The sequence below is a fragment of the Thermobia domestica genome, chromosome 11 (genome assembly GCF_964235325.1).
Source record: "Thermobia domestica chromosome 11, izTheDome1.hap1.1, whole genome shotgun sequence".
Taxonomy (NCBI): domain Eukaryota; kingdom Metazoa; phylum Arthropoda; class Insecta; order Zygentoma; family Lepismatidae; genus Thermobia; species Thermobia domestica.
Genome location: NC_137464.1, coordinates 96,618,526 through 96,627,393, shown reverse-complemented (window position 1 = coordinate 96,627,393; position 8,868 = coordinate 96,618,526). Strand labels below are relative to the sequence as shown.

Below are 8,868 nucleotides of genomic sequence, written 5' to 3'. Positions count from 1 at the left end.
AAGAATTGGTATTTAGACGACATCGGAAGTGTCACTGTTAAGTCAGCAATCCTGAAAGCTATGGACTTGACACCAATATCGATCATTTTCAATCATTTTATATATCTCCCCTCGGGCAAGTTGCGGAGCTGAATTTGGATTTAAACGGGATCGGAAGTATCACTGTTGATCTCAGCGACCCCGAAAACTATGACAACTGGAAACAAAGCGAAATCGTGGAGGGATGATCTTAGGTGTAAACTTGCAGAGATTAAAATAAATGAAAAGCAAAACAAAGCATATATAAAAATTGATTCGAACGAATAGTCCTTGTTTGCAGAAGGGCCAGTTGGTCGTAACATGAAAGTTTATATTTGTAAGTTAAGTCGCCAAATTGTCATTAAAAACTTATCACCACAAAACGTCGCCAATGGAAAAAAATGATTTTTTGTTGCTATCTTGGAAGTGAAATCCCCTAGATTTAGTGACTCTCTCTCAAATTGGCAACACTGCTCTGGGAGAACACACCTCAAACTGCAAATCCACGTCTCATTCCTTTTAATTACCGTAAGTAAAATAGCATCAGTCGAGACACCCGTCTCTCTCTCCTAAGAGTAGTAAAACTATGGCCTCTCCTCTTATCCAAATAGCCTCGGTGCTGAAAAGGGACGTTGAACTTTCATAAACAAACTAACAGTGAGTTTGTGCTTAGCTACCTATTGCCAAATCTTCGTGATAAGATGTTTGCTTTCAGCGGGTGTACAACACGCTGACCTTACTAAGAACACATAGCTTGTCAGCCGAATCGACAACATCAACGAACGCTGGCAACATCAGTGTAAGTGGATTGGTAGACAAAGAACAGTGTGCAAGGTTAAAATTACTATAAAAGGATTGATCAACGTAAGAGTAGCACTCAAGGTCAAACGTCAATTCGGCTGCCGTGAAAATTAATTGTGTATTTCTTACAAATTAATTTCGAAAAATCTATTAAAAGACCAATCAAGTAAAATGAGAATTGTTTTATTAAAGAAATACAAACCACTTTGGCAACAAGGTACAGTCGTGTTTAAACTATTTATTATGTCATTCTTCAAGTACTGATATTGTGGAATTAGCCTTCTCCAATATCCAATCACAATTCTTCATATTCGTCATACCTGGGTGTTAAAAAAAAAGAAGCTCACAGTACATGAACATTACAAGTTACTTCCTAAAACTTTAGAAAAAGAAAACATTCTAACTAAAACTAGTCACTAATCTAAAATGAGGTAAACTATTAACTAATATTGAAACTATTAGGAATATCAGCTCAATACTTTGATTTCTTACTGCTTATTGGTAGCATTCTATAAATTATATTCACCGAAAATAAAGGCTGGTGGACCTAAAATATATTCTCTGTTAATTCTAATTGCAGATTTTAAAATAATTCTTTAAAAAAAATCTGTTCCATTAGGACAGTGGTTCCCAACTTCTTTTGACTGGCGACACTTTACGGAAAACCCACGACACAATGGGACAGTTGTTTGGTTGTTTATTAATAATAATACAAGTATAAATTATAATAGTGTAAGGCTCTATAAAGTAGTGACTGTGTAGTAGTAACAAGGAATGGACATGAACGTGTCGCTGACAAGGAACGAATCAAACGGGTCAATTGCAAGATCATTTATGAAAAGTTGATTAAAATCTTTTTCAAGAAACTGGGTCTCAAGAAAAATATCGAAAATACACCATTGGACGACGAAAGTGCAAAATCTCGTATCTCCACCTTTTTAAAAATGGAATTTTAGATTTTGGTTGCATTCAATTCCCCACATCTGAATCTATGAGTATGCAAAAGCTCGTAAACGAAAACCCAATACAAATCGTAAACAAAATAACTTCATAAAACCTCGTATCGCTTTTTTTTTTTTTGTGGTAAAAGCAGAACGGGTTTATTGCTCTCCTGAAAAGTTTGGTTTTAATGAGTTACGAGGTTTTGCACTTTCGCCCTCGAATGACATTAAAATCGATTTTTTTTTTTAATTGGAGATAAGCCCAGAAAAGATTTTTATCCAACTATGTATCTGCGTTAATTTCTTCACCAGGGTATATTTCCCCCCTTCCTTATCTTCTTACTATTGACCATAGGATTATTCATTTAAGCGAAGAAGAAGGAACATGTTAAATTAAATTTAAAATCAGATTAAGTATACAAAATTTACTTTTGCTATTTGTACCTCTGTTGAATGTTAGAGACTTATTTACACTCGCTTCAATAATTGATACCGTATTGTTTCCTATGAATGGCTTTTCTATTATTATTATTCACTAACTGAAACAAAGTTTTGTACGAACAGAAATATCAACAGTCTACAATATACTAGATTAGTAATAAAAGCACAACCATTTTGCATAATGAACTTCTCAAAACATTCATATTCACATACCATATTATCTAAAATATTGTTGACACTTTTATCACCTTTTTCTGAGATGGCAGGGAAAGCAACTCTCACTTTTAATGAAGGTTCCCTCTCCTAAAATGGATTTAAAAGTACAAACATATGTTGTATTTGCAAAGAAAGAACCCATGACATCGTTCTCTTTAAGAAGTGGACAAGCTTTTGCTTGCGCTCACCTCTGCAATTATTTTTTCAGGTTCTTGTAGTATTTTAAAATTGGTTTTATGTTAAAAGAGTCGACATTTGAGTCTTTGTCTTGTCTTTTTTATATATCTCTCCTTTTTTCTTCTTTTTGAAGAGGTTCTGGCGGTCGGCGGAACCTTATTAACTAAGTAATGTTTTCGTCAACCTTAACTTAGCAGTGAAGTACCATGCGCGCATCGCAATGCTGTATATAAGACGTAAAAGTTAAAAGAATAAAATAGATAATATTCGAAGTCGTTCTTATTTGTGATAGGGTTTGATTACCACATAATTCATACCTTAGTCAACCCTTAGTATAACGCTAATCCTATGTAAAAACGACCCTGAATGTAAGCCAATTAAAATTATAACGTTTAATCGTGCTACCACATTTAATGTTTCATTTATATAATTATTCGAGCGATGGAAAAATACCATAGCTGCCCATTATGAAAATATATTCTTTAGCATTTTGGTTACCAAGATTTTGGTGCTGGGTCGATTATTAGAAAATGGAGCTCAAATATATTACTTTCAAATGTTCTTAGCTCTTAGCTCCGATTCACCTTGACATATGAAACGAAAAGCAAAGGTGGAGTGACTCTCAGTTTTAAATTTCTTTTGGCCATCAGCGTTCTATTTTAGCAGTAAGTGATAAATATACGATGGAATAGATGTTTCGAATTCCAATGTGAATAATACTGGAGAGCAATTAGAATTTTTTTCCAGATAATTTCTCTTAATATCAGTTCGTGGCTCTAATCATCAATAGAAATAAATTTTGACATGTCAACTCAGTGGCGTATTTAAGATTTTGTTTCGGGGAGAAGGGATTTGCTAACTTTATTCTTGGAAATGTGAAAATGCTGCAAGATATTTCATTTACTTTAAAATAGTAAATAAAATTTCGGGGGGCGAAAGTCCGGAAGCCTCCCTTAAATACGCCACTGTGTGAACTAGTCTTTGTTTGAAATATTAGTTTTCAAATTCAATGTCGAACTGATATGGGTGCCAAATTACACTATTATCATGTTTCTTTGGATTTGCTGAATGTAAAATATGTGAACATGCCATTAACCGAGCGAATTCAATAAGGCTATTGTGTATATATATTGGAAGCAGGGATTTTTAAGCTTTGAATGTATAATTACGCATTATTATTTTGTCCCATATGTTTTTTGTACATATCAGGAGAATCCTAATTCGTATTTACGTATTTTGGAAATTTCTCCGCGAGAAACTGAATATAAAAGGAAAAAGTATCATTACGTGTTCATGTTTTCTTAAACCTTTAGACACAAAAGCACGAAATTAAGTACTCCTTTATTTTTATGGAAAATACGCGTTATAATTTACATGTTCTATATGAATAATGCAGAAGTGAGTGGCACAAAAGGCGAATGGTACAGTAAACGTTGTCTGTGGCAACGTGAGGGAGCATTTGTTATTCCTTAATAGTGAAAAGGCTTACCTTATAATAACAAATTAACACTTATGAGTGAATACTGTGTCTTCTCTGACAAAGTTGTGTCGGGAATCTGAATTATTGTTACAATGCTGATGCTACTGGATCAGAAATTAGACTAACGACAAACTAAAATGGATTTCAACATCAGAACTGAGTTTTGACTCTGCCATAGCCGGTCCCAAGCCCACGTTTAGAATTGAAGAGTTTCTGTTCTATTCATTAACAGAGTTTTTTCTTTTTCTTTTTTTTGGTAACTAAGGTATATAACGAAAGTGCACTGTGGCAAATTGTAAGAGCACTGTAACAGAGATCTTTACATGTTATTCTCATTTCACATCTCACATGCTATTGCAAACTTGTAGTTGCAAAAAGCAGAGTTCTAAGTACCTCGCGGCGTACAGACCTCATAACTAGGCAATCAGTACCAAGGTTGACGAGGAACTGAGAGTAAATGCAGTGGGTAACAGTGGAAAAATTTGTAACAGGCTTCGACAGTATTACTTCAGGATGTAATTCAATAACGGAGGCTTCTTTCGCTTCCCTCAGTTAGAAGCCCGGTGCGTCCGTTTCTAGACCCGAAGAATGGGAAAATGGAAAGAACTGGTGGCGGAATTCTTCAGCCTATTATTTCTTGATCACTAACAGACCAGTGACTGGCAGCGTCCACCCATCAAGTGAGAACACTAAGCTGATGCTAATGGATGACTAGTGAGGCTCCAAGTAATATGTGCTGTTTATGACTAGATTGGGAGTTTGGGCAATTTTACTCTACTTAAGAGAATATAGTCATGCTTTTGTAGTGCTGTGGCATTCTCTTCGACGCTTGAAGCCATTGCGGTCTTGTTCATGGACGATAGATGCTTAAAGTGTACAGTTTGCTGTTTCAACGACAAACTTTGCCTGAATCCAGCTAATTCTGCTAATTTAGAAAAATAATTAAGACTACCTAGCATTGCTTAAAAACCCATTTCCAGTGCTCGGGAAAAAAATCCTATTCCTGTCCTCCAGTGGATCCAATTGCGATCAACCTGATTGCTACTAGTTCTGGAAATGGGTTTATCCTCCTCTCTCTCCTCTTGTTGTTCTCCTTTGTTGTTCACCTTCAGCCGAACTCCGTAGTTTTACCAGATATTAGAATCTAGACGTTGGGTGTTTCCACAGGTAGCTGCGTTTTATCCATCTACACCCTTTAAACTTATTAACGTTATTAGTACCGATCTTTCATAATATTCTTACACGTTTATTGTGAGATAATTTATTGGTTGAAGTCTTTGTTCAGGACCTTTTACTGCGAGAATTGAAGAGCACTGAACTAAAACACTTTCCATTTTAATTTCTATTTTTAGAACTGAGTTCTAAATTGCCTGCTTGCCGACGTATAAGCGAGGAAAGCAGTATTAACACATATATATAATGGTATAAAAAGTAAATTAGACAATATTAGTGGATACTTAAATTTCTGTCTCAGATTGTCATCTTCCTATTATTTACATCGTTTTCTGCAATGCACTCGCTAGTAACATTGCTATTCTCTTCTGTATGTGACTATTATCAGATCAAGATTGTTACGATTATTCTTATACGTGTGGCATTCTGAAAAACATAGTCACACTCCGAATTGAGTGACTTCATAATTTCATTTGCATAGTGCTGATGACGTCACTGTCAAGTTAAGTTGAAAATACATAGATGCTGATAGGCTTCCATAAAGAGGAAATCTAAGGGATACGGTACAATACAAAAAAGTTCCATCACTGAGCCAGTAATGTGTGATGTGTCTGCTTTCAAAGTACTTGTGTTGTAGCGAAGTCAATGATACCGAAAGTTATTCAATTTCGGGAACTTTACATTGTAGTAACTATTATCCAGATGTATACTTCAGTTTTTCCATCATTGCTAAAAAGTGTTACTAACACAGATTTGCTGGTACGTGTGAGGCTGAATCATGGGGAAACGGATTTGTGAAGCTGACGCTGCGCAAAATTAAAACAGTAACGGTATCAGAAAATCCACCCATTCAGCGTTCTTTGTCCACAGGTTTTATGTGTGCCATAGCTACCATCTACCACGCCATTCATAAAATGTGGTTCATAAGGAGGATGCTCATGCGGTGATACCCGCCATCTGATCACACAGGAAATCAACTGCGGACCTTCGTCACTTGGCTAGAGATAGGTGGAGATTGCAGTCACTGTAAATGAGGCATGGATATCTCATGAATTGTAGACAGATTCCAGGTATTATACAGAAGTCAATGCTAAAAGGATGAAGTAAATTCGTTCGTCAGGTTATTGTACCGAAAGTTATCCGGTTTCATGAATGTAGCTGATTTTGCTATGGGAAAAATTAAGGCTCCTTCACGTTACACACAATGTGAAAATCAATCCCGTGTATTGCTAAGAACATGATTTGAAGGGTATTTGCAAGAACGAAATCCTCACACTGTTGTAAGGGGACACCAACTGAGTGGAGCTGAGTCAGAATAAGTAGTACAGCCGCACTGCCACATCATCACTAGTACTCTACAGACGGATGGAAGCTAGAACTGGGATTAGACCGGTTTCACTTACCAACATCCCAGTGAAGAGTCACGAAGCCAACCCAGTGGACTGTAGTGCGTTAGGATTTCAAAATATTGTCTTTCTTTTCGTACGGTATACATAGTTGCTGGCCAACAAGAATGGAATAAAATACCCATTGTACACCTGCAGAAAGTCTTCCTTACTTCAAAGTGCACTGCCAGGAAGTCGTCAAGAGTACTGATTGTCGCATAGGGTGTACCTAGTAGTGGATGGGCAAAGTGTCGTAGATGAATAAATAATTCAAAGTCTTATATAAGGAAGCCTATCAGCATCTGTGTAATCTAAAATTAACAAAATATTAAATATTTATATCTTTAATTACAGTATATATACACTACGAAGAATTTTATTTAAAAAACTATTACAAGAATAGAGATAGTTTTCAAAATAATGGAAATTGAATAAATATTTGACTTGCATAGGAAGAATGTTCATACTTATGTAAAACAACCACAAAATATTTATCTTTGAAGGGAATTCGGATTATAAGCAGTTTAAATCCTTGTACGCTGAATGTGTAGCAACAAAAGTAAATATTTTTTCATTCTAAAAATTTATTAAGGTTAAACATTATTATTTTCTATATTTCTATATATAATGGTTCTAGGAGTTCCCATTCTTTACAGATGAAATACATTTTGTGAATACAAATTCAGAAATTTAAAAAAGTAATAATTAAAATTGTTCTTTTAGAAGCTAAGTTATTTAGAAATGTTGGAACACGTTTCCATTCATTTCTGCGAGGAGTTTATATGCCACGTTTCATCTGTTGAATATGAGGCTATCTTTGAGCTACAATTTTAACTTTCTATTGAATGAGAATAGACATTGTAATCAAAATGAAACAAAGAAAATATGGCTCAATCCCCGTTCTATATTCGAAAATAAATTTCAGTGGGTTTATCCGTTTAGTTGTGAAAAGGTGACATACAACCAGCAACCATTGGTTACAATTTCTGTTTAAGTTTTGGAGGGAGGAGTTGGCTTATGCCTGTTCTCAGATATCCAAACATTCAAGAGAAGATAGGTAGTTCTCGGAGGCCCAAGCAAACTTTAGTTTAGAGGGGGAAGGTCTGCTCGGGCTCCCTACTATTGGCGCGCATGAATGGAACGATTTCATAAATATATATATGTTTGTCCTATGGTTTTATTTCCTTATTTCCTATAGTTTTTATTTCTAACTTCGTTGGACTGGAGGGTTGTACTAACACCTGTTGAAAATACAAATTAGATAGAGAAAGAACTGTATTTAGGAAAGATCCAGTGCTTACCTCTTGTGCGAAGAGTTGTTAGTTCTATCCTAAATCATCTGCATTTGTTACGGGTGTTGCCTCTGGTTTGTATCGGAATTCTCCTACTATTTATTATTTATTAATCACGTGACTTATTTCTTCTAAAGACCATAACATTGGGGAATTGCTAAATAGTTTTACTTTGACTACGTATAACATTTAAGATAGTTGAAATAGCTTCTAATGTTACACACTGTGAGTAAGAACAAATCTTACCTTTTGATGAGTTTCATTGTTGACAATTCCAGCTTAATATTGGAGTAACTTCGTATATTTTTCTGAATTTATAAGAATATTCGTCATTTTCTTCGATGTCTCATCCAAATTATTAAGGTATTCTAAACCAAATGTTTGAAACTTAAATGATTCTTCGTATAAACATACTTGTTTAATTATTTAAACGTAAGCACGGCAGAAGTAACCATTTAATGGTGTATCTCAAAGATCCTATAGGGCCAAGAACGCTTAATACGGTCAATGAACACTCCTTCATGGCCAAGACAAATCTAAAGCACATGGCTCGAGCTATTGCAAACCATTATTACAAATGATAAAAACGCGTGATTTCACGGTTTACTCTCAAAACAAAATGAGCCATGTATAATACAAATGTGTTCGATGAATTATTTCTAGTGCAGACATCTTCGTTACAAATATAAAGGATAAACAACCAACCAGGAATGGTGTGTTGCAATTTATATTTAGACTGTCCGTTGCGAAGTGATAACACTTTAAAACAATATTGGTGTTTACCTAGGTAATATCTCGATTGCCATTTTCCTATTTTCTTAAACAATGACTTTTTGGTCAAAAATACAAATCCTACAATATTATTAGCTTCTAACAAAAATAGTACAAATAGAAATATCATTTTATACTATTCTCACGCGTAATTTTGGAGAAAACAGAGAAAA

General features: G+C 35.0%; 1 long non-coding RNA gene across 1 annotated transcript; it reads right to left on the bottom strand.

Annotated features, from left to right (window-relative positions):
* Nucleotides 1-986: 986 nt before the first annotated feature.
* Nucleotides 987-8,667, bottom strand: LOC145663634 (uncharacterized). Its single transcript, XR_014127200.1, has 2 exons — nucleotides 8,171-8,667; nucleotides 987-1,139 (listed from the first exon to the last, which is right to left on the bottom strand). It is a non-coding gene; the product is annotated as an uncharacterized LOC145663634 (long non-coding RNA).
* Nucleotides 8,668-8,868: the final 201 nt, after the last annotated feature.